We start from the raw sequence: 27,754 nt of genomic DNA on the forward strand, positions 1-27,754 counted from the left end.
TCCTAAGATTTTAGGTGTGATCTTTGATAGTCTATGCTCCTTCACTCCTCATACGACCGAGATTATCGCCAAGGTACAGAGCCATACAAAATCCTCAAGTCGCTTGCCGGCAGCACATGGGGAAAAGACAAAGAAACGTTGTTGGCCAATTACGCCGCACCAATATGGTCGCTTGGATGCAGTGGTACGCAGATGAAGAAACTTCAGACCTGAACATGAAAGGATGCCTCTTGATGTTTCCCTTCGAACATCTACATAGTGAGACGCTTAAACTCCCAGTTAAGGAGCATAATGAATTCCTCTCCAAGCAGTTCCTGCTAAGATGTTTTCGCAGAACGTCGATGACATCGAACAGTACGTCGACCGGACTTCGAACGTAACAAACTTCCGACAGGTACTGCCCGCGATTCACAGCGGAGCTATCAACACCTTCACCGACTCCCTTCCAGTGAATGGCGTTCTTGGAGTCAAATCAGCACCCATTGCAGACGGAAAGCTCGAGTTGCCGTGAGAAACGCGAGTGACCCTTGCGCAGCTTTTTTCTGCATATTGTTGCAGGTTAAACTCCTACTTGTCCAGAATACACCCCGACATATCCAACATTTGTTCCGCGTGCAATGAGTCTCCGCATGACACTGGCCATCTCTTTGCATGCCCCGCCAACTCCACTTATCTAACACCCTTTTCCCTTTGGTCCGACCACGTCGAAACAACACGTTTCCTGGGCATCCCGCTAGATAACGTCGACGACAACCTCGATAACCCTTATTATCCTAACGGGGATTAGATATCCGTTAGAACAACAACAACAACTGAGTGGAGGCATGAAAATGTTAATAGCTCCACTCTAAATTTCTTGTTCGTTGTTTGTGTAGTGTAGTGGTCGGCAAATTTGGTGTTATCATCGATGTAATGTTGTTGTTGTTGTAGCGGAAGAATTCTGCGGAGTTGATAGTCTTTGGCCAGAAAAAAATCCGCATGCAACAGATGACTAAAAGCTTGGTTTCTGGTATATCAATCTAGTGGAAACTGACTACACTGTGCTCGATTCGAGACATCAAGAGGCATGATATTATTGTATAGGGTGCAGTATTCTGCCAGGTCTGATGCTTCTTCGTTTGCGTGTCACCTCATCCAGGCGGTAGCAGGACCGAGGGGCGGAAATCATTTATTTAGACATATGGAGAACAGGAGAAAGTATTGTCTGATTAAGAGCAATCTTAGCCGCATATAATCTTGAATTCATTTGCATATGTGTAAGTATAACTTCTTTAAGAGGGGTCTTACCTAAAAGTGGATTCGTTCATATCGTTTTTTAGTCGAGTTTTTAGCGCAACGCGAAAGACTAATATTCTAGATACTTAACAAAACAGATAATTACATAAGAACGCAGTGTGGCTTGTGAAATCAATAAGTCGTAGTCGAGTATTGCGTCAATCGCCCATACTGGGTTGGGCCATTACTATGCATAAGCAATGAAATACTTGTTGAAATAATAATTGCTTAACCAGAAGCAAATTCCGCTGCAGTAAGTGCAAAGAGTAATCCTCAGTATTAAAGGCGAGTAGAAGTTTCTTTCGCAATTTGAAATATTATTTTGTAGCGGATTATTCACATGGTGTACTCCCATCCTCATAAATGAACGCTTTTTTATTGAACATCATCGGTGATGGGGGCTAGTCAGCGTTAATGTTACTGATATACTTATACTAATTTATTTCAAAACTTTTACGATTGTGGGCGACACAGAAAAGGTTCTTATTTTGAATTCAATGTTTTCATACTCACATTTCCAATTGCAATTTATCATGCAAGCGCTGACTTTTAATAATCGTTAAATCTGCTATATAATGGAAAATAAGTTATCGTGTGCTCTGAATAATTATTAGTAAATCTATTATGGATTTGCATACGAAACAGCAGAATAGAATTCATAAAAAACAGTGGAATGCAACGTCTAAAACTTTTTATTTACCAATAATGGTGATTTCTAATAACGAATTATTAATCTATTGTATCGGCGACATTTTTGTTACAGAAAATTTTCTTATTGGCCAGAATGGGTTTCTGTGAAGGCGTGTCTTCATTACACCTATTTTATACTGCTTTCACGAGGATATTTCAGCAACCGACTGAGACTAAATTTCTTCGACCGTTTTTACAGAGGTTTGTAACTTTAATGACATCAACCGGTGCATGCTGTCGACTTTGCCTGGTGTTTACTATAAGTAAAGTAAAAATACATATATATAAAATCGGGTAGTATACTTACACTACAATTAAAATACTGATATTTGGTGATAAAACGAATATAATAAATATTTATTTACTTCTTGTTGGCTTTACCCTATACCATATATGAATATCGGTTGCTAGTATATACAAGGTCTGTCGCAAAAGAAACAGAACTTTTTAAATATAACTGTTTCTGGTGGCGCCACCTATTGGTGGGTATATGAAATAAAAAGTTTGATCTCTTGTTGACATTTTCGTAAAAATTTTGAGACAATTGGATAACTAAAATCGATGTTATCGATCAAAAAGTGACAGTAGCTTTTGGTCATCGGTCGTAAAATGCAAAGAGCAAATATTAAATTTTGTTTTAAACTTGAGAAAACGTTTACTGAAACATTTCAAATGATGAAAAAAGTTTATGGTGATCAGTGCCTATCCCGTAGTAATGTGCATGAGTGGTTTAAGCGATTCTAAGAAGGTCGTGAGGACCTCTGTGACGATCAGAAGTCGGTCGTCTTCAGAAGTCAAAAATAAAGACAATGCTGATTTGTTTTTACGATTCCGAGGGTATTGTACACCGAGAGTTCGTCCTACCTGGCCAAATGATTAATGCTGTGTTTTACCTTGGTGTTATGAAGCGTCTTTTGTCACGCATTCGTCGTGCTCGACCACAATACCGTGAGGCAGAGTCCCGGCGCCTGTTGCACGATAATGCGCCGTGTCATCGGTCGATGGTTGTCACTGATTTTTTGACAAAAAACTCCATATTAATCATGAATCACTCACCCTACTCACCTGATCTGGCACCCTGTGATTTTTACCTATTTGGAAAACTTCATTTGCCCATGAAAGGACACTGGTTTCAGGACATTTCAGCTATCCAAAAGGCGTCGACTGATATTCTCAAGAGCATTCCGAAAAATGACCTTAAACACTCATTTGAAATGCTAATTGACCGGGCTAAACGCTGTATCGAAGCACAAGGAAACTACTTTAAATAAAAAAATATAACTTTTGAAAAATATTAATTTTTTGTTGTTTTTTTAACAGTCCTGTTTCTTTTGCGGCAGACCTTGTATGTATCCATAATATTTTGAGAGTTTGTTTCATTTAGTATAACATGGTGTATGAAAAATAATGTATGAAATCGATCCACCTTAACCTCCATTACCGCAAATATTTGCACCTATAATATCCCTTGATATATTTCGAAACAATAACTGTGACCTGGTCTACGGAAAGGGAGCTTAGGTGTCAAAAAAAAGGAGAACAATTAATGAGATAACGAGAAACTGGCGATTATTTTTAACAGCTTTTCCCAGAAAACTAGTTTTCGCACGCTAGCTCCCTCTCAACTATAAATTCAATTGGTTCTGTTAGCGCGGCTGATTTTAAATTAGATGAAATATCTGTAAAGTAGGATATGGTACTTTCGAGCATTCGGTAGACTTTATACTCACATCCCATAGAGGCGGAAATTAATTGTTTAGACATAGAGATATGGAAGAAAGTAGATTGAGACTTAATGAGTTCACATTAGACTAGGTTAGGTTAGTTTGTTGATCCTTCAGGATGGTGGAGGATCACACTGGCTTTTGTGAAGTCAGATAACAACTTCTGGATATACATAAATTCCCGATAAGGCACCTTAAACTTATCACCAATCTATTAAATACTTTAACTTTCTATTTTCGCTATTTCAGCCGGATGTTTAAATGTGTAAGCTCCGATGAATTTTGGCCTTTTTTTACATGTCATTTCAACAATTTATTTAACTATTATACACCCAATAAATAAACATAAAAAAAATCACTTTGTATTCATCATGAATGTATTCATTAAAAAAAAACCGGACCGATTATATTTCAACATTAAAAAAAAATCGCGAAAATCAGTGATTTTTCGGAGGGTCACACTGACACGATCCCTTAAATGCAGATTGATCTGTGTGTCGAAACCAAAGCATTTCGCATAGATTGAGTTTCTAGATAAACACAGTTCGTCCAGACTGAATGCTATGTACCTATGAGTGAGTGGTTTATGGTCATGGGGGCAACCGAATTCGAGGCCTCGTTAAGGTCGAGGACCTCCTCCTTCACTGTCGTGACAAAAATGGGGGTGTTTCTCCTAATACATACGAACAGATATTTTTCTACAATGAATACAAAAATCGACTCTTCTCTTTTATTTATATCCGAGCTACCCCAGATCGTGTGCCGCGAGCTTGCGTGATGATATTAGTACCTCTCTGTCGTGCTTCCTGAAGAGCAAGTTTCGTATTAGTAAACTAGCTCTATTTTACTTTCATTTGGCAAAGGTTCATGAAAACAGTGGAAATGGTCGCATACTCTTTCCCTTTCGTCTCGGCAGATGTCACTGTCCTACCTGCTGCTGTTACCTACACCGAATTCAATCATTTCACTCTTCTCTCTTTAGTATTCTGCTAAAAATTTATAATAACTGGGTAGCATGATCCGTTTAATGATACCAAGGTTGTCTTTGAAGGCCAAGACATAGATTTACGGGCGCCCTTACTTTCTGAACCCACCAGCGTCAAGAGACAATATGAGTATATGTATATACAAAAAGAGAGCAAGAAAAAATAACTAACGATATGTCAATACGTAAATGTTTGCGCATTATACTCTTATGTAAGACGATCAACCAAAGAAGGAAGGCTTGAATGCATGAATATCTAAGTTTTGTTTATTCCTTCATTATTTACTTCCTAGTTTGACACATTTGTACGTACATTTTGTGTGTACGTACAGCTGTTTGGCAGATAATTAGAAGTCATCACTTTCGGTAAGAGCTAAGAATATAATATGAAAATTCTGAAGTTTACTGTTATTTGTTTATTTCAAAAGTTTTGCCTTGCTTTTGTTACTCGCAGTTATTCCAATTGGTTTTTGATTCCTTCAAGCATAACCATAATTTGCAAACTGTTGCAAATGATTTTCTTGATTCATGACAAGTTTATTGAAACTTTTGTACTTTTTATTTTCATAAAAAATAGAAGGAACATGTGCATTTAAGATATTGGTTCTTTTTTAATTTCGAATTCAATACGGCCTTTTCGCGTAATGATTGCAACACATTCATTTTTCTTCTTCCAACTCTTTTAGCAGTTGCCCATTTTATTGATTTGCTAAAAATTGTTACGTCTACGGATGAACTAAGTTGTTGTCTTCAATCCAGTTATTTATTTAATTTGATCATGAGTTTTTTTTACCACGGGATTTAAGCCTTCAAGAATAAGTATTTGCAGCTTCTTTTTCCAAACTTTTAGCTTCTACTTCTTTTGGTTTTTCAAAATATTTACAATAGTTCGTCAAGAAGAAGTAAACAGTTTTGAGGCAATCCGATCTCTTTTAAGTAGGATGTCGCCTAGTTAAAGAATATTTAACTTTCGTCTTATGCAATAAAATACATATATGTACTACATGTATGTTATGTTTTCGGGTATAAAACAATCGAAAAGTTTTGTTCGAATTTTAAATCTAATATCGAATTAGTTGCCGTATCTAAATCGTTGACTTCACTTGTTTTGTAATAGAAAGAATATTAAATCAAGGAATTCGAATCATTTTTTTTTGTTTATTTTATAAACATACATACATACGTGTTTTAGTGGAAGGAGATCATTGATTGTAAAATAAGTATCGTTTCTAATTAGCTGAAAATAACTATATACATACATACATATACATACATACGTTTATGTTTAACTATTTAAATGATCTCTCAGTGAGCAGTTCTAATGCGGGCGAGTCGAAGTCATTACCACTTCGAAATTATCACCAGCCGAATCAAAACAAATGAGAATAATTTAAATGTCCGATGAAATGACGGATATGTGTTGTATGTACGATAAATACGTAATTTTATGCATATTTGTTGTACATACAAAGCATCAATTGAATGAGAATATTTGAGTTAATGTTAATTGCGCGTGTGCGTCTCGGCTGCGCTTGTTGAAAAATTCTTTCCTACACAATAAAATTGAACACTCGGAACATGCGCAGTAGACAGATTATCCACATATGTACATAAGTATGTACAATCCACTTTTATTAACATGCGAAGCGATTATAGGTACCCTACTCGTAGGAAATTGTTCATTTCATTAGCGCGCACACGCTAAATTCTTGCGACGTGTCTCATTTGCTTAATTACAGTTTCGTCAACAGTGAGAAGTGCTTAATTTTTGCGAAACGAGCCCGTAGAAGGCTATCGAGAAACATTTTAAGGAGGGTCAACCTAAATAGGCCTTGATTGAAGAATGGAACAAAATCTCTCCAAAATTTACAAAAAATTAACAAAATCCATGCCCAGCAGATTAAGTGAGGTCCCAATTTTGTTTGCTTTAATTTTACTTTTTTATTTATACTAAGTTGAATTCTTTTAATATCCATAAGTAAGCTTTGCATGTCTTGTAATAACAACTTCAACGTTGCTATAGCTGCTGTTTACAAAATCTATGTACATACATATGTACATTTACAATGGCCAAGGAAACCTTACCACGCCACATTTTGCAATTATTTTTAAATTATTGCGACTGTATTAATCCGATTTTGCTGAATGTTTTCAAATATGTACAGTTGTCCACAAAATAATAGGAGTGCCAATCTGAAAAATGTGTTTGGCTGCATAACTTTTTTAAATCACATGTAAATGACGCGAAACAATAACGGTACACATAACGGGATACTAGCATTAAAATACAAAACAAATTTTTATTGTGATGATTGCTATTCTACTTCTGCTTTGCTAGTTCTGGAAGACACTTGTTATTGCTTTCCACAAAATAATAGGAGTGTCAGATATTTCGTTTTCAAAATAGTCCTTAACATAAAAAATGTTCACAAAATTAGAAAAGTAAGTATAGTTTCATAATCTAGTAGCAATTTAAATTAGTTGTTATTTTATTGTACAGAGGAAAAGCGGAAAACGATAAAAAAATTGAGAAAACTAGGAACAACTAGAAAAAACTTATAAAGAGATGCAAAAAATCGTAAAATACTCACCTCAAATGATAGCAAATGCCTTAAATTATAAAAACGAAAAATGAAACTAGTTGACAAAAGCGCAAAACATCCACTGCAGACGATCGCAATATAGTACGCCACTGCAAAATTAATCCTTTTGCTTCAGCCAAGAGCATCCATGACGAACTAAATTTGTCAGTTAATACTGAAACTATTCGTAGGCATTTGGAGCAGAACAAATTATTTGCCAAAAGTCCGCGAAAAAGACCCCCATTAAAAAAGAAACATAAGGAAGCCCACATACAATTTGCAAAAGAGCATGGCTCCTAACCCGCGTCTAAATGGCGAAACATTTTGTGGTCAGACGAATCCAAAGTTGAGTTATTTGGTAGTATAGGCTCTAGGAACTTTGTCCGATGTCCCCGTAACTCAGAATATAATCCCCGGTTTACCATAAAAACCGTTATACATAACGATGCCATATCATGGTACGCGGTCGTTTTTCACATTGTGGTGTTGGTGCAATTCACTTAATTGAAGACATCATGGACCAAAGGGCATATGTCAAAATATTATATGAGGTAATGTTGACACATGCCTCGTGAAATATGGCATTGATTTGGGTATATCAATGGGATAATAACACTAAACATACTAGCAAGTGCGCATAAAAATGATTTAGTGCCAACGGAGTTGAGGTTATGTGGTGACCTGGTTAGTCTCCTGACTTCAACCCCATTGAAATCCTGTGGAAAGATATCAAGAAGAAAGTAGCTGAAGAGAAACCAATCAATTCTAGAGATTTATGGCAAGTATTGAAAGAGGTTTGCAAAGGAATACCAATAAAACCTTGCCAGGATCTCATAGACTCCATGCCTCGGAGCTGTGTTAAATAAATCGAGGTTATTCAACGAAATATTAGTTATTTTAATATTCTGCGCAACTTTGGAGCCATTATATATTAAAATTATAGAACGGCCCCGTTTTACATAAAATACTCCTATTTTTTTGTGGAACTAGTTTTTTAGTTTACTTCATATAAACTGCAATTTTTTTATGTTTGATTGAAATAGGAGAAATCTGGAAATATTAATAGATCTTTAACAAATTACATTGTGCAAAAATTAAAAAAAAAAAAACATTTTTGTTAATGAAAATTAACAATTCGTTTTTTTCATGTGGTCAGTCATATTTTTTTGTGGACAACTGTATGTACATATGTATATAAAATAGGAAATAATGCTATGTGCAGAAGCATTTGCGTAATGATATTAGTACCTTTTTATTTAAAGATATTATTTTCCATATTTTTTCATTATTAGATCATAAAGAGGTTATTTGTAAGTATTGAAGGCATGCAATACATATTATATATGTATACATAATACATACGGTAAGATCTGTTTTACACGGTAGGCACGTTACTAGGAAACCGTGTAAATCAAAGTCGTTTAAAAAATACATGATTTATAAGTATGTATAGTATGCAATTTTGGGAATATGTTCTACAAAAATTTAAGAATCTGTACTTAAAAAATCGTGTTAAATGAAAAAGCTCAAATATTTTCTTAAAAACCCGTGCAAAAAAGTGATATTAAACTCCATTAACTAATAATAAAACCAAAAATTCATGATTTTGTTGACATTTTAAATTCAAACCATAGGTAAAAAAAAATTAAAAATTAAAAAAAAAAATTAGAACACAAGAGTACAGCTACTTATCGCTAGTTGATTACAATCGAATATGTTTATTATGAACTGACTTAAAAGTAACACCGTCGTCAGAAGATACTTATGTCTAACACAACTGTTTCAACATAAATCCTAAATTTAGGCATTGTTTTGCAAGAGTTAACCCTGCTTCCCTTAATGCTGCTAAGTAATGTAATTAATACTTACATTGCACAAGACATATTTAAATTTAATTAAATATGGGTATTCTTTTCCGAAAGTCTGTTAATCACCCTGATAGGGTTCATTAAGTTTTCCACGATGCTTTTAACACCCAAAAGGAAACGCCGGAGACCCCTTAAATTATATAAATACATACATACATACATATGTATATAAAAGATAAGTGTGACGAGCAAATATCGCGGCTATAATCGCGTAAGCAGTGTCTACGCCAATTAAGAAGAAGAAGAAGTGACGAGCAAAGTCGATTTATCGACATTTTGTTCGCGTCCTTCTTTCACCAAGAAGTTGCTCAGTCAACAAGATAAACCGCCGATATCGCACAACTGTAGCATATAGCTGCCATATAAACTGACCGATTCAACTCAAGCGTTTAGGTAAAAAGACAATGTTTCATTATTTTATTCACAAATTGAAGTGTAAACTTCTTTTATTTTGGGCCATAACATTTAAAATCTCTTCCTCGGTCACGTCTATATCTCTATGGATATTCAAGAGAGCCATTCCGTTGAGGCGTGCTTCTCCAGTTTTATTTCTTAAATATGTTTTAAGCCTGCGAAGTGAGGAAAACGAGCGTTCACTTGAAGCGACAGATATAGGGATTGTTGCTCCAATCTTTAAAAACGATGCACTGTTTTGAAAATTTTTGCATCGCAACAATTAAACGCGTCTAAAAAAGTTTTGGATCTCTTTGTTTGATTTAACCAGTTCCTGAAAATATATTCAAAATTTTAGTTAGAAAATATAATCTGAAGAAAAGATTTTTAACCTTTTCCACATTCTAAATTCAGCAACGAAATCATCAGGATCTTCTACATCAGCGGACCATTGCTTTTCTAAAACACGAACAATCTTCTGCAATAACGTCAAGATCTATGCATTTATTTGGCAAAATGTTTTCAATTTTGGAAAGCAGCTCTCGATGTTTTAAAAATCGTTCATTGATTTGGTCCAAAAAATGATCTAAAAACGGTATATAAATTGATCTGCGGTAATAATCTTCCGGTTCGCCTTCATAATTGTCGCGATTAGTTTGCCGTTTCGCCAAACGCGGAATTTTGATTTCTAAATCTAATTCTGCGGCTATTGTTTTAACTGATTAAAAAATGAGTTTAAACGATTGTTCAGAGTTAGTTTAAACGATTGTCAAGTGTTGCCGCGAGCTAAAAAAAATTAAGTATATGTGGCGAAGCAATGCGAAGTATCAAAGCACAACCGTTGTTTTAAAGATTTTCATTTGAAAAACAAATAATAAGTAAAGTTGTGTATCTAATTCAGACCAGGTTTTTCTGGTTGTTTTTATTAAAAATATAGACATTTTAGTTAAGACACTCAAGTATTTTTTTGCTAATAGCATAATTTTTTTTAATTTAAATTTATTTCACAACAGTTTGCTCATGGAACGAAAACTAAAAGTCATAATAAATGAGTTTTTATTTTTCCTTTATTATGATTAAAAATAAACTCTAAAAAAAGTAATAGAAACCTTATTGGTGACTTTTCAGTTCAGAACTAATTTTCAAAAGAAGTCCATTTTCGACTGACAATTCCCCTTAAATCTAAAAAAATCCAGTTTAGCAGCCACAGAGTTATAAGGCAAACTCATTACTTTGAAGTAAATTAAAAAAATATCTCTGTCCAGTTTATATTTTTCTGGGTTTTTTAATTGGCCTACATTCCCACAACTTTTTAATACTATCCAGATAGTACAATAGGTTTGTTTTTAGTTTAACATTTTCATAGTTTCAAAAAATTAAATTCTAACAGCAGAAAAGTATCAAAATAGGCCGTTTGTGAACAAAAAAGTATCAAATCACAAAATTTAGAAAAAAAAAGATACAATTGTATCAAAACGGCAACGCTGTTAGTGACTAATGTATTCAGTTATTTTACATATTCATACATCGTCGGCAGAAAGATTGCTTTGAAACCAACAAATTACAATTTTTCAAATGACTATGTAGAATTAAATTCTATTATTTAAAAATTCAATTAGTTTGGGGGGGGGATTTTAACACCCCAAACCCCCCCTCTGCGTTCGCCCCTGACTTACTTATATTGTTATGAACATCCAGCTCGCATGTGATTGTAATAGATTGTGACCTGACAGAAGCCAACAACCATTGGGCATTCTTTTCGAGACCGTGTGATTAAAAACCATGTCAGTTTTCCCACAAGGATCCGCCTGTCAGTCTTTTTGGAAATTTCATTGTGTGTCGTTTTTGGCGACTTCCGTATTTTCTGTATTTGTTCGGTACCCAGCCAGATGGTACTTTTGGCAATGCATCAGTTATTTTGTTTCCCGGAATTCCTTTGTGGCCTGGAGCCCAATATATATGCAGCCGCCTTTCGGCAGCCGCTTTATCCCATTCCCTCTAAAAAGATGTTGTAAGTTCAGCTGGTGAGTCAAATGTTCCTGCGCCATCCACCCTCTTTTAGTGTGACCTGAAACCCTCTCTCCCAAATAAAGCATGAAGGTATGTGATTTAATTTGTCCACCAACCCGTTGCTTACTGAGCTATATCCGATGGTCATTGTAGAGAATTTACCTAATGCCGCCAAACTTGCAGTTAATTTTGCTGCATTGCTTTCTATTGCAATATCGACTGATGATAGGCCGAGTAGTCTTTTTAATACAGGCATTGGAGTGTATCCGTTCCAACGGGCTTCTATATGAAATTTTGCTTACAGCGGTCCACCACACCAAAGCATCGCAAAGAAAGATTGGCTCGACTATAGCTATGTAACAGCAATGATGAGATCTAGTGATAGGCGCCATGCAGCCCTTGGCATCTTCTTACATGGTTTGCTATCCAAAATTACTTTCAGATAATTGGTATGTTCCTTAGTTATTAACCCAACCCCGTTGCGCTTCGGGGATTTTCATGTCGAGATTTTGTACACCCTTGTATTACACTTTACAAGGGTGTACAAAATCTTATGTGATAAAAGACGCCGAGAGCATATTCCCTATGCGGTTAGCGAGTGAAGTGCTTGTCTCTAATATAGGCGTCTGGTATTTTTTCAAATGCCTTCCGAAGTAAAGAGGTTAGACCTATTGGTCTATATTTTTTCGGTGGTGCGTAATGTTTTCTGGGCCTATCGCCAAGGGTTTTTCAGTTTCGTCCGCCACTTCACCCACCGACGTGTGGGCTGATACCCTTCCCCCCTTTCTTCATTATCGACCTACATTCTGAGTTTTGTTTTTCGGTAGGAGGACATAGCTACGAAGATTTTAGCCAACAAGATAAAGCTTTGTTAAACCCTTTTATGCTATAAAAAATAATGCACCTGTGACGGGTATTATAGCTTCGGTGCAGTCGAATTTAATGTTTTTTCTTGTTGTAATCTATGTTAGGCATATATTTCTTGTGAATTATAAGATGGTGCAATATAAGAGGTTTGCCAGATTATTGATATAGGCTTGTAACAGGTGTTTTAGTTATTAGGGTTTTAATGAGGAAATACTTTTTCGGAGTTGGTGTTTTTGACAGCTGTTGCTTGATTTAAACTCAATATGGTTTGCCATTTCATAGAAAATAATACAATTACTTCGGAACGGAATTTCGGAAGCTCGTTGAAAAAACTGAGATAGCCACCGATCCCGATTTTCACAAGATGAAGCTGATTCTTGGTGAATGCGTACGTTAAAAACATAATAGTCACATTTTTAGTGATGATACTCCATAAGCCATTGTTGAGAAGCCGTTACATTACGAGTATCAAAAGGCACGGCTTTAACAGAAGGAATCATTGGTTCATATTTATTCAAGAATGAAGCCAGCCATAATATTACAGTCAATGGGGAACGCTAGAGCGTCATGATTAATGGATTTCGTGCCTGAATTGGAGGATGACTTTTGGTTCTAAGAAGACGGCGCTACGTGTCAACGATACAACAAGGGAAGTACCTTCAGGTACATAATACCGTTGGACTATTGAAGTGGAGTTATGTGATGTCGCTTGTCTACGCGGGGAATATTCGACCTCAATCGCTTTAAAATGTGATCGAAATTTATACCTCTTGGCTGGATGCGACGGTTACTTGCCCGAAATAATTTTTGATATATAATATCAAGCCCTTATATTTTAAATAAAATCAATTTCTTGGCCATAATATTAAATTATACACATTCATGTTATTTCGTTTTGAAAACCACAGTATTGAGAAAGTATTAACCTTATGATGGATACAGGTAAAATGAAATACTCTAACAACAGTCGTGCAAAAATTAAGTAGTAGTATCTACCACGTTTATACCAAGTAGGGTGAAAAGTTCGCATCGATCTAAAGAAAAACATATTTTATAGCTTAATTCGAAATCATTATTCAACAATTATTTAAGGACTCATCTTGTCCATTACATACATTCCAATTATTTCAAAGTTACTTTCAGTTATATTTTTATTGTTACATTAAAGTCATATGGACACACATATGGAATTGACATGTTTGGAAATCTTGCTAATACTTAGTCCAATTGTAAGTTCTGTTAAAAGTTCAGGCCGTTATAAAAATCAATTTATAACAAATTTTAGATTAAAACTAATTTGATTTAATAATGTATATATTAAATGAGCTATGAACAAAAATTTAATCGAAGTAGTTGCACAGTTTACAATGCATACAACGAAGAGATAATCCGCTAGAGACCCGGATTTGGACACTTTTTTGGCAAATGACAGAAAAGCATTTGATATTTTTAGTGTTCATTATTTTATCATTTGCTTGTTTATATATGAACAGGACACAAAATGAATATACAACAAATTTCATTAAGTAATGTGTTTTTGAAGTAGAGAGGGAAAACGGCCGTGTCGTCGTTGCTATGATTTCTAAATAAAACAGTGATAGATTCTTGATTAGTACAAATGTCGCTATCTCAAGAAACTGCAAAACCGAAAATAAAAATTAAATAAAACAAGTAAGGAAGGGCTAAGTTCGGGTGTCACCGAACATTTTATACTCTCGCAAGATTAAGTGATAATCGAGATTTCATTATCCGTCATTTACATATTTTTCAAATACCGTATTTGGGTAAAGTTTTATTCCGCTATCATCATTGGTTCCTAATGTATACATATATTATACAGAGAAGGCATCAGATGGAATTCGAAATAGCGTTATATTGGAAGAAGGCGTGGTTGTGAACCGATTTCACCCATATTTCGTACATGTCATCAGAGTGTTAAGAAAATATTATATACCGAATTTCATTGAAATCGGTGTATTAGTTCCTGAGATATGGTTTTTGGTCCATAAGTGGGCGAGGTCACGCCCATTTTCAATTTTTAAAAAAAGCCTGGGTGCAGCTTTCTTCTGCCATTTCTTCCGTAAAATTTAGTGTTTCTGACGTTTTTTGTTAGTCGGTTAACGCACTTTTAGTGATTTTCAACATAACCTTTGTAAGGGAGGTGGGCGTGGTTATTATCCGATTTCTTCCATTTTTGAACTGTATATGGAAATGCCTGAAGAAAACTACTCTGTAGAGTTGACATAGCTATAGTAGTTTCCGAGATATGTACAAAAAACTTAGTAGGGGCGACGCCCATTTTCCAAAAAAATTGCGTCCAAATATGAATTTTTGTGCCAAATTTCACTTTAATATCTTTATTTATGGCACACTTTATAGGTTTTCGGTTTCCGCCATTTTGTGGGCGTGGCAGTGGGCCGATTTTGCCCATCTTCGAACTTAAAAAAGGAATACGTGTACCAAGTTCCATCATGATATCTCAATTTTTACTCAAGTTACAGCTTGCTCGGACGGACGGACAGACGGACGGACGGACAGACAGACATCCGGATTTCTCTACTCGTCACCCTGATCACTTTGGTATATATAACCCTATATCTGACTCGTTTAGTTTTAGGAATTACAAACAACCGTTATGTGAACAAAACTATAATACTCTCCTTAGCAACATTGTTGCGAGAGTATAATGACGGAAACTCGAAAATATTTTAAATATTACAAATTTAAATTTTTGCATTTTATGTTCCTTCATGTTATAAAGATATGTACATTTAAACATGTAAGGAAGAGCAAAGTTTCATACTCTTATGACTCACAGGGATTAAAACCAGGGAAGTACTTTCAGGTACATAAAGCTTGTTAGTTATATGGGTCCAGAGCGAATTTTCACCCGATTTTATTCATTATAAGCACAAATGTGTACCGTTATAATAAAAACACGATCTCTCAACTTTAGTAAGGTAGCTCACATATTGTATAAAGTCACCCGGAAAGTCGAAAATCTTTAAATTAGGTTGACCCACGGATATACTACTATCAGAAAGGAACTCACTCTGAAGTTCAACCATATATTTTCGGTAAAAAGTGAACTATAGCACTGATTCCATATATTCTGTGCCTAGGATCATAAGGTGGTGGTGGTATTTTGCTTTGGGAATGAATCTGCTCTTTTTCTCGGACTCATGACTAACCTATCACGAGACCGCACTTGAAATGAGCCTCTTTCAAACACTTTATGATAGGAAAGAGCAAATTAATCATTTTGTAATATTAGAACAAAGAAATGTTATTTACCATAAAGCGTCAAGGTCGTGCTAGGCAGTAAAGTGTTTATGAATCACAATAATATAACCATAGTATATTTCCTCTCTTATATTCGTATGGCGTTTAACATGTAGGAGTGTGTTCGGTACGCATGAAATGACTCAATATGAGTCTAAAAGGCCAATAATCGTATTACTGATACTGACGCTATCGTAAAACCGTCAATCAAAATCAAATTTAATGGTAATACGTCGCCGCATTTAATAGTTCGAAACTTTGTGCAATCTGCAAGTAAATATAAACGTCTGTGCGCAAATGCAAATGTCTACCTGTTTTATTACAATCATTCATATAAACATATACATACATGTCAATTACTAAAAATGCGTCCAAATATTGAACCCTCAGTGAACACCGCATGGAGATGATTGAAATCCGAAACAAACTATAAATAGGTACATATATTAGGGTGGGTCAAAACAAACGACTTTTTTTCGCTTCGTACTCTGAAAAATTTGTTGATAGACAACATTGAGCTCTTTATTGTAATGGAAAGATCCTCCGCCTAACGGTTTTATATATTTTTCTTTGTGAAAGATGAAAAAGAGATCATTTTTGTAGAGCATTAAATTTCCATGAAACAAGATTGTTTTCAATTAGTTGAATTTTACTAGCTGATGAAAAGAAAAACATAAAAAAACTATAAGGCGGAGGATTCCCATTACAATTTAGAGCTCATACTTGGAGAGTTTCTTTAAAGGTGTCTATCAACCAGTTTTTCAGAGTACGAAGCGAATAGAAAACACTTGGATTTTTTTTTTACACACCCTAATGTATTCGCATGTACATGTGTATGCCATTTTTGTATGTATTGTTTATGTAGCGAACACACACGGCAGGGATCAGACAAAAGTCATTGTTAAATAATCTTTTCGAAGCCGCCTAGGAATTTATGGAATGTTGCGGCTTGACGGGTCAACTAGAGTCAACGCATAATTTTACTGGAATACATAAGTATATATAGGTACATTGCACATAATTACGAATATATGTATGTACATATATAAGTACGAATGCTTGTGAGTGCTTACTAAAGTACTTCACATTTGAAAAGGAGATCTCATATAAACATTTTTAGGCAACTAACCAAGGGTTAAGGTTAGATGACCGAATACAGCATACATAACATACGGTAAGATGATGAAATAATTGTAATTCGAGTTGTTAACCTTATATATAGTACATGTAATCAGTAATAATAATATTTAGTAAAACATTTAGAATAATACCTCAATTCCATAACTAAACGAGCAACACAAAATCGGATTGTTTCTCGAGGTTTATTAAGAGGGAAAATGGCTTTCCAATGTACATACATATGTATGTAGATACAGTACCATATATATATTCTTTACGGTAGCTTATATTTTAATACAAATAGTTCTTCAACATTTCTTAATTATAGTCCAAAGGGCGATAAAATAATAATATTTGTTACAGGAGGGGAGCGTAGGGTGCTTACCTAAAAACAGTTACTTCTCAGCCTAAATTAGAGACAATGCCCATCACCATTCCTAAATTGTTTATTAAGTTTAGAAAGTGAATGGTCGGCAAAAATTCCTCTTATCTGTCTCCTCCACGCGGGTGTTGACTGGGCAATGGTTGTCGCTGCTTACAATGTCAAGGTTTCAAGCTGGCTCTGGTCTGGTCTTTATATGCATCCTCAGATGTAGGCGAATGGGCAATGATAATGAGGTACCTAGCGGCAAGTATAAAACGCTAGGGGTAGAGACGCCCGAATCACAAAACTCAACATGGAAGTTAACAGCGGAACGAAACGGACTGTGATATTAGTCCAAACATCGGTAGAAGACGAGACTGCTGCCACTGGCAGGCACAGCGATCATTTAAGCTGTGTCACCAGCGGCCACACCTCCAATGCAAACTGAGCAGGCTACCGAGGGTTCCAACTCTGGTATCAAGTGAAGGTCCCGGAAGAAGCCAAGCAAGGAGGTGTTGAAGGCAAAAGCTAGGTACAAGGCGTCAGTCGGAATATGCAACCGACTCGAAGGCAAGTCCAACCTAAAGGAAGAGGAGTTGAAACGGTTCGCTTGGGCCAGAGAGGAGGTGAAGAACGGCCGGGATTCATCGCATGCTAATCGCATTGCGGAGCATATCACTGGAAAGAAGCAGCGTTCGACGGAGAGCGAATCGAAGGCGTCTTTGAAAAAGAGAAATGCAGGGACGTAGCCGAGAAACTAGACGTCAAGCACGCGGACGACAAACCGACACCGTCCAAGGCAGCGGTGGTAGCCAATGGGGTTGCGAAACGACATTAGATCGTTGCAAAGTGGCTTAGCGGAGTCAAAAATGAAATGATCTTGAAATGTAACGACGACGCGACGATAACGTGGGTAAGGGTAGCAGTCAGAACGCTTCCGAACCTGTGGAAAGAAGCAAGACTAGAAGTGGTGGACCTCAGCAATATTCCATCGGTGCACAAGACTGTGGTGACCATACTTCGCGTGGTAAACCCGGTACATACTTTGCGCCTTCTACAACGACAGAATCCAGGTGAACTTCTACACTTAACTCCATCCTCCCTACACATGACTCCATCCTCAGTCAATGAAAAAGAAGCCCAAAGCTATATCCCTCAGATCAATAAGGCGCCAGAGGATATTCTGTACGCGATGTTCGGAAAGATGACGAGGGGCGTTTGAAGCATTTCGGCTTAAGAAGTCCCATCCCGGGGACGGCAACAAAAACTCTTTAGATAAATGTGAAGTGGAAAAGGATCTCGGTGTAGAAGTAATCCTTGTCCTACTGATGGTCCAAAACTGTAAGTAATATCGTCTCCACTGAGCTTCCTCTTAATTTCGAGGAGGACAATAACGGCATTTATTGGTAAAGAAAAATCTATATTCCCGTATTGCCTTGAGTCTTACCACAGATGACCTGACGGTTGTGGCAGTGAACGATGTCAAGGATAAGTCTTAACTCCTTGCATCCTGCTATTTTTCACGTGCAGAAAGCGATGACCGAGTATAAAGATCTTCTAAAGGACTACAAAAATATGAGGCGTGAGTCAAATCGAGAACCCTGGAAGGAATGGAATGGAACAGGCAATCCGTTAATTCGACCCATACAAGTCTGCCGGTATGGACGGAAACATTCCAGCAATGCTACAGATTGAGCTTTGTCTAACCGTGCCATGGCTAAAGGTGATTTTTAGGGATGCATTAAGTTCAGCTATGTGCCCCATTCATGGAAAGAGGCTAGGGTAGTTTTCGTATGGAAAGCAGGTGGAAAAAACCCAACCTACTTGAAAGAATTTAGGCCTATAAACCCAACTTTCTTTGTGCTGAAAACTTTAGGGAAAATCTTGACATACACACGCATATCAATAGTTTCCAGTTAATAAGTGTTGGTCCTGCTTTTCAACGTAGAGGAACTTGGAAAACAAAGCCCCTAAGATAGTGGCATATGCAGACGACATTGGCATATTAATAACGGGTAGGTGTCTACAGACCCCAAGAAAACGGATCTGCTGGTGTTTGCAAGAAAGCAAAAAATTTCTCCATAAAGGTTCTCTTCGATAAATTGGACACAACTTTCTCTTAAGAATGGCGTACGGCTAACAACCGAAAACGTGATCAAAATTTCTACTGGCACACGATTGAAGGAACTGTACGAACATGATAGGATTACTAACTGGTCACTGTCCGCTGGCGGCACAAGCCTGCATAATAGGGCTGATAGATCGAGAAGGCGGAAGAAAATATCCTTTTCTCCACAAAAGCTGCTCATTTGTCGGTACGTCCGAAATCAGACCACTATATACTTACGTACCATATACCTGTCATACAAACCGAACGCCATCGCATTAAAGAGCTTGTACGGAAAACGTTTTCATTTGAAGAGATATCTTCAAGAAATTTGGCATGGGTTATTGCCTAAAGCAATGATGAAACCATCACATAATTGTTCGAATCGGATCACTATACAATATAGCTGCCACACAAAATGAGCGATCGGAATCAAGTTCTTTAAAGGAATCTTTTATATTTGTGAGGGGTATTATAGCTTCGGTGCAGTCGAAGTTAACGTTTTTTCTTGTTCCTTTCTTGTTTTGTACTTATCGACCGTACTTCTCAGCTGTTTTGAGAAATTTGCCCACGTCTTTTGCATTTCGAAACAGAATCAAGAAAATATTGTGCGGCGCATTTCGTTTAATTAAAAATTTCTACTGACAAGATTAAACCTAAATATTTTATCTCTCGGATTTATTACCAAGAGTTCAGTTCATGTTACATGAATAACTCAAGCACAAAAAAATTACTACATACCGCTGTGGGTAAACGTTTTACTTCCATTTTTTGAAGTCGTAACAGCGAATTTGAGTTATAATTTCTCCGCTTGCTTGGAAAGAAACAAAGCAAACCGCTCGAGTAAGAGAATATAGTATATCTCAATTTTCTACATAGCGTCGGTTTGGAGTGAGTAAATTGATTCCATTAACTGTCATTTTACTCCGATGGGTTCATGACAGGTGAAGGAACTCAACTTACATTATGTTAACATTATTATCATTACCTAACGCTAATTCCTTCAAATTAATAGGGTGAAGTGCAGCCACTTCAATTTGTCACACCAAAGTTACAATTACGCGAATTGGGCAAAATTATAATTGGAAAAGTTCAACAGAGGTCGTTAATAGGTATTTTCAATTTGGCTAAGTAAGCTGGATTAAGATATTGTATGCTATTGGAAGGGCTACATTTTAAAGATCTACAAATTAGACGGCGATAAAGAAAGATCAAAGGATTCGAACATCCTGTATGGGGATGTAATGGGGAAATGTGTATAATACTTTATACTACTCGTCTAGCGAGGTAATGAAAAAGAGACAGCAGCCTTGGATGAAAGAACCCATTTTTGATGACGACCACAGCAAACATGCATGCACCTGTATTGTCCGGTCCCTAAATTGGAAGAGCCATTGTCCAGATGGTTGATGTCCTCGTAAAAGTAAAGGCTGATATCACCGCTCTCCAAAAAATCTGACGGACGGAACAAGGACGGAGATGAGTAAGTCCATGTAACATTATTCTCCATGCAATCTTAAAAAAACAACTGAAAAAAACTAATAGTACCCTTATTTACAATTAGGGTATTATGAAAAAGTTCTAACATTGGAGAAAATAATTCAGTAGTTAACACTTCGATATAATTCGGGGAAATAAAAGGGCGTTCGATAAGTGCCAAGCTTCATTGCACGATGCTACCACTATCGAGAGAGTATTTTGATGAACCATGCCTAAGTTCCCCAAAAATTGCAGGTGCAAGAGATAGCTGAGACAATAAGCTGAGAAATATAAGAAAGCTGTCGACTCACCGGTCAAACACAAACCGCGAGACTACTTAAATTAGTAAGTTTCATATAGACTCTGTCAATAAATAAGAAATTTCCTTTTGTTTCGTACACAGAAAATTTTTGACGTTTCAATGTTTGTGACCTTCGTTCGAAAGTCAACTGAGACAACAGACAACAAGCTGAAGGCTTAAAGATGTGGGTTTATATGGAAGATGCCCTACTAAAAAGCCACTATTAACACAAAAAATTAAGACTACACGACTTCCGTGGGCTAAAAAGTATCAACGTTGGGATTAAAATGATTGGCAACAGATTATGTGGTCTGACGAAAGCAAATTTAATTTCCTGATCTCACAAAATTTGCTTTACGTGCGCAGTTCAGGTAGTGAGGGGTTCCAGGAAAAGTGTGTAGTAAAGAAAATTAAGTTTCCTCATAGACAAATTATTTGAGGCTGCTGTTCCATGGTTTGGGACTTCTACAATTTGTTGATGGAATAATGAAGGCATAACAATATGCGACAGTGATTAACAGCTTTTTAGTACCCGCAATTGAGAGCATTATTTTTATACGAATCGCCTAATTTTCTAGGACGACTCAGCGCCGAGCTATCGTGAAAAATGACTAAGTTTAGAGTGGAAATAGATCTTGTATAAAAGATTTATGCAATATTGGTGTATATGATCTTATTCAGCTCGGATTTTTATTTTTAGTTGACTAAAACATTCAAGGAAATAAGGATTCAACATTTGGGTTGGCCTACAAACTCACCCGAATTAAACTCTATTGAGCATTTATGGCACATAATGAAAAGTGAAGTTGCTAAACAGAAGCCAATAAATAAAAGTCAATTGATAAAGGCTTCAGAACTGGTTTGATATGGTCACGTTATAAGGAAATCAATCTCAGTGAATTTCATGCCTTCAAGAATTACGGCAGTTATTGAGGTTAAAGGAAGAACGACTCGTTATTGGTTCAATTCTCTTCACATTGTTTTACATTCTTGCAGCCAGTTGCTACAGAGTATTATAGTTTTGTTTACCTAACGGTATACGTATCACCTAAAACTAATCGAGATAGGTATAGGGTTCTATATACATTTATATAAATGTACAGGATGCCCAGAAAAGATGAAATCCGGTGGACTGTCTGTCTGTCCGTCCGTCTAGCCATGAAGCAGTAACTTGAGTAAAAATTGAGATATCTTGATGAAATGTATGTAGGTTCCTAAAAAAATTTCGAGTTCGTAGATGGGTGTAAACGGACCACTGCCACGTCAACAAATCGCCATTAACCGAAAACAATAAAGTGCCATAACTGAGCACTAAATTAATATATAAAGCTTTAATTTGGTATAAGGGATCTCAGTAGCTTCTTGAAAAATTTTGCGTGGTCCCGCCCTCTAACAAGTTTAATGTATATATCTCCTAAACCACTTAAGCTGCAACAACCAAATTTACTGGGTAACAAATTTTATAAGAACTTCCATCGACATCATGAAAATGAAAGAAATCGGAGGATAACCCGCTCACTTCCTATATAACGGTACTGTTAAAAACTAATTAAAGCGAGATAGGTCACTAACTAAGTACGGCAGAGACATTAAATTTTACCACCGAGATAGTATGAGAGAGTTTTATGCGAGCTGGTGTGAAAATTGGACGATGGGCGTGTCCACCCACTTTTCGGTGAAATCCCATGTCAGGACCAACCAACAGATTTCGACAAAATTTTGTATGTGGCACTCTTCTTACATTCTTATGTCAAATTGTGAAAATGGAAGAAATCGGACTACAACCACGCCTACTTTCCATATAGCACAATTTTAAATTCCACCTGATTCGTTCAGTTTGCAGTACACAAATCAAGAAGCAATTAATATAACGGGATAAAACTTGGCACGAATAATATCTTTAGTATTTGCAACCTTATGACCAAAAATTGTCCAATAAAAACTGTTCAAGGATCTTCTTCTTCTTAATTGGCGTTAGACACCGCTTAAGTTATGAACAGTTTAACAACAGCGCGCCAGTCGTTTCTTCTTTCGAAAAACACAAAAAAATTGGATATTCCAAGAAATTTTCCTAGGTCCTAACTTGGTCTTCCAAATATGAGGTCTTCCTCTTCCTCTGCTTCCCCGGCAGAATTGCTTCGGCCTGCATACTTTTAGAAATCCATCCGGACATGCATATGACCTAGCAGCGTAGCCGCTGTCTTTATAAAGAATTCGTTGTCGTCATGTTTAAATATCTATAGCTCATCGTTCCAATCATGCGATATTCGCCGTGGTCAATGTCGCAAAGGACCATAAATCTTTCGCATTTTTTTCGAAAACTCGTAACGTCGACTCATCGTACTTGCTGTTTTCTTCGCCCATAAAGATAAATTCTCACATAAAATAAAATTATGAGCGACTTATAGAGTTTTGTTCTGAGAGGACTTTACTTTTCAATTGCCTACTCCAAAACCGTAGCACCTGTTGAATATCAAACCTAAAGTTGATTTCAGCCTGACATTATTAGTGGTGTTAATCTGGTTCAAATAACGAGATTACAACTTCAAAGATTATGACTGTCAACAGTGACGTGTATAATAAGTCGCGAACACATGCGACGACTGTTTGTTTGATGACAAATTTCGTTTTGCCCTCGTTCACTACCAGACCCATTTTCTGTGCTTCCTTGTCCAGCCTAGAGAAAGCAGAACTAACGGCGCGGGTGTTGCGGCCGATGATATCACTCTCGTCGGCATACGCCAACAGCTGTATACTCTTATCAGAAGATGGTTATTGTTCTCTGAAGTTCTGCAGCTCGAACGTCTAGTTTCTCCAGGAGCATATAGAAGATAGTCGCACGATATTGGAGTCGCCTTGTCTGGAAAACTCGTTTGGTATCGAACGGCTCGGAGAAATCCTTCCCGATCCTGACGGAGCTTTTCGTGTTGTTCAACGTCAGCTTACACAGCCGTATTAGTTTTGCGGGGATACCAAATTCAAACATCGCGGCATAAAGGCAGCTCCTTTTTTCGTGCTGTTTTTAAAGCAGCTAATTATGAAATCGACGAAGAGGTGGTGTGTGTCGATTCTCCTTTCACGGGTCTTTTCAAGATTTGGCGCATGGTGAATATCTGGTCGGTTGTTGATTTCCCAGGTCTGAAGCCACACTGATAAAGTATATAAATGTTTGTTGACGGTGGGCTTTAATCTTTCATCAATACGCTCGATAGAACCTTGATATGCGATTGTTGAATGGGCTAATCCCACGGTAGTTGGCGAAAACAGATTGTGGGGTTAAACTCCTTTTTATTGATTGGGCATAGCACACATAAATTCCAATCGTTGGGCATGCTCTCGTCCGACCATATATTACAAAAAAGCTGATGCATGCTCTCAATTGTTCTTCGCCGCCGTGTTTGAATAGCTCGGCCGGTAGTCGTCGGCCCCTAAAATGCGGGCATGCGTTCGAACTTCTTCATGGTCGGGTAATGGAACGTCTGCCTCGTCATCGATTGGGGAATCGGGTTCTCCTTATCGGCGTTGTGCGTTCACTGCATTCAGCACTGGAAATGTTCACAGTCCATAATTTCAAGGATCATTTAACTCTTCAGCAGAATCTTGACTTTTGATCGAAAATGCCGGTCAATGTGTGATATATATAACTGAAATTGAGGGATAGTCCTTCTCTTATAAAGGTATGTCTGTATGTCAAAAATGGATTGATTCGGACTATTGTTAACAATATAAAGATTTTCGTAAACTTCAGTCACTTTGTATATATATCACAATACTTAGTTATCCCAATGAAAATAAGAGATAATGTTTATTCAAAGAGTGTATCTTTGTGCCTAAAATAGATCAATTTGAGCGAAAACTCAAACTATATAACTATTATCAGGATTTTCGAAACATCCGTTGACTTCACTCTATAGTGATGGTAAGGGGAAACTTTTTGTTTTGACAATGTCTTCACGAAATTTGGTGTAAATATTTTCTAAGACAACTATGTAATCTCCGAAGAAACTGTTCAGATCAGTTAACTATAGCATATAGCTGCCATACAAACTGAATGATCGGAATCAAATGCTTGCATGGGAAACTTCCTCATTTGACAATGTATCTTCACCAAATTTGGTATGAGTTATTGTTGATAGAAATAATGTAATATCGGAAGAAATTGTTCAGATCGACTCACTACAGCATATAGCTGCCATACAAACCGAAAGATCGGAATCAAGGGGTTGTATGGAAAACTTTCGTATCTGACGTGGTATGTTCACGAAATTTGACATGGATTACTGCTTAAGGTAATAATATAATCTCCGAAATTTTTCAGATCGGGTTGCTATAGCGTATAGCTTCCATACAAACTGAACACATAGTTACTAAAAGAAATGCACCTTTCTTTTTTCTTATTTTTTTTTTATTTATTGGTTATTCCCTATAAGAACCCTTTTTTCTTGTTTTTGTTTTTATTTATGGGACAAATTGGCCTAATATAACTCTGTAAACAAATTGCTCATGTGGCCTTATTTCGATTATGTTTGGTGGTGCGTTTCTTATTGACCGCAAGTGTATGTATATGTATGTATTTATATAAATGTGAATACATGTATATTCAGTATGACCGCGGGACTCAATTAAAAATTAATTTCGAGCCGAAGTTCTAAGGGAATTTTACAAAAAAAGTCGGTTTTTTCAACGCTCAGAAAATAACGATAAAAATATGAATGAGAAAAAAAAATACCAAGGATTACGGCCAGAATTGCGATAGTGAATATCGTATGTACGAAACCTGTTGGTCAATTACATACAAACTTATCATTTTATAGTATGTGTGAGGAATGGGTCTAAATGAAAATGCTTTATTGTTTAATGGGTTCTTTGCATTCCTACACGAGAATTAATTCGAAAACTATGAGTAAAATTATTTAAACTGAAGCGCGTTTTATTGCGTCAACTCGTAAGCGCTTGATACCGGAGATTCTTTAATGTCTGCGAACGAGCGACACTACAATAGGCCAACTAGAAAGAGGAGAAAACTGAAAAGCATACAAACATAGACATTAGAGAATTCAATTGTCTTCGAGGCGGTGATTCAATTTAATCGGTCACTAAGAAAGAAGTGCGTTTGCTTAACGACGTGGAAACATGTTACATAAATAAATAATGCGGCGCATGCGTTCCCCTTCAGGTCAATAATCTCGCATCGTCGCCTCATATCAACAGAAGTTTACTCAAGCCAAGCCTTCGGCGCATTTACGTATTACTCAAGACAGCGAGCAGTCTCACAGAAAGGGAAATCACCGTGGAAATGTGCACAGTGCTCGTATGTTTGTACGCTCAAAACCAAGTAACTCCAATTTTCCACTTTCAGGTATCTTTTCATCTTAACTTATGATTATAATGCATATGGGTAGTGCTTTTATTTATGTAAATGCACCCATACCGCGCTTTACGGCGTAGATATGTTCCCTAAAGCCGTATAAGAAATCAATTATTCGAATACAAATTTAATGGCATTGGTTTCATGTTTGTTAAAATTAATTTTAATGATATGGTAAACCCAGTTACATTATCATTTAAAATGCATTTTACTTATTTATTTCATTTAAATCGATACATACATAATAAGTACATACATAGAGGATATTTTTGCCCAAATTGGAACACACAAAAAATTAAACAACTTAATGTTACTTTAAATGTATGTGTGTTTACATTTATTTCATATTTTTAATGGCTCTAACCTTACGCTGATGAAGAAATGATAACTTTCAGATCAACGTTGTCATCACTTGTCGCTGATACGAAACTATGCTTAAGGGGGGAATACCTCTAGTGCCGTCAAAAACAGTAATTTTTTCCACTTCTATTATGGGAGAATTAAAAAATATCACATCCAATATTTTGGCATATATATTAAGAGGTATTATTGAACTACAAAATAAATATTATTTTATGTCAAAAAAAACCAAAATGGCGGAAATATCAACGATCGCGTTGATTGACATTTTTTGCGGTCGTCAAATTTACCTGTGTTTTTCGATATCAAAATAGTTAAACAATTGTTAAAATGCCATTTTTCTCGCCATAGTGCTCTATTAAGAACTTGAGTATAAAATTGTCTGGGGCCTATTTCTTCGAAAATATTTGGAGTAAACCAACGAAACTTCGGTAATATATTTTTGATTAGTTTTTCAATTGATTAGAGCGAAATTTGGTTTTCATTTTTGAAAATTCTAGAGGTATCTCCCCCTTAAATAAATTGTTCAACGTGATTTGTCTTGCCTTCATCTATATCTCTTCCCCAGTGATTTATTGCAGTTAATGTCTGAATAATTTTCTCGAGAAACTTTAACTCTACGTTCGAGGACTCTTTTACACATTCTGGCCATACTTTTTTCCAAACACGGCTAATTGTTTTCATTTTAATTCCTTTCACGATTCATACCATCCTTGATTTTGTGGCTTTTCCGAAATTTTTTCATTGAAGATTTACCATTGGTTTCCTTTATAAATTGTGGGAAATGCAGTTATTGCAAGCTGTTCCATTGGTTGGAACAGAGCTATTATATTTTTCAGAAGGTACTCAATCATGTAATATTTTGTTAGTTTGGATAAATCAGTATGATGGTGCATTATCCAAAATTAGCAAAGCCTAAGTTATTGTCTCGCAAATATTTTTTTACTTCCGTACAAAAGTGATCATCCCAGCTTTCTTGT

At 36.3% G+C, this 27,754-nt stretch overlaps 1 long non-coding RNA gene across 1 annotated transcript in view; it reads right to left on the reverse strand.

Annotated features, from left to right (window-relative positions):
• Positions 1–1,949: 1,949 nt before the first annotated feature.
• The window catches only part of LOC126755055 (uncharacterized), a 50,354-nt gene continuing 24,549 nt past the window's right edge, over positions 1,950–27,754 (reverse strand). The window contains exon 3 of the long non-coding RNA XR_007666448.1: positions 1,950–2,222. This is a non-coding gene — a long non-coding RNA (uncharacterized LOC126755055). The remainder of the gene's footprint in view (positions 2,223–27,754) is intronic.

This window comes from Bactrocera neohumeralis, chromosome 4 (assembly GCF_024586455.1).
Source record: "Bactrocera neohumeralis isolate Rockhampton chromosome 4, APGP_CSIRO_Bneo_wtdbg2-racon-allhic-juicebox.fasta_v2, whole genome shotgun sequence".
In the NCBI taxonomy this organism is placed as follows: Eukaryota; Metazoa; Arthropoda; class Insecta; order Diptera; family Tephritidae; genus Bactrocera; species Bactrocera neohumeralis.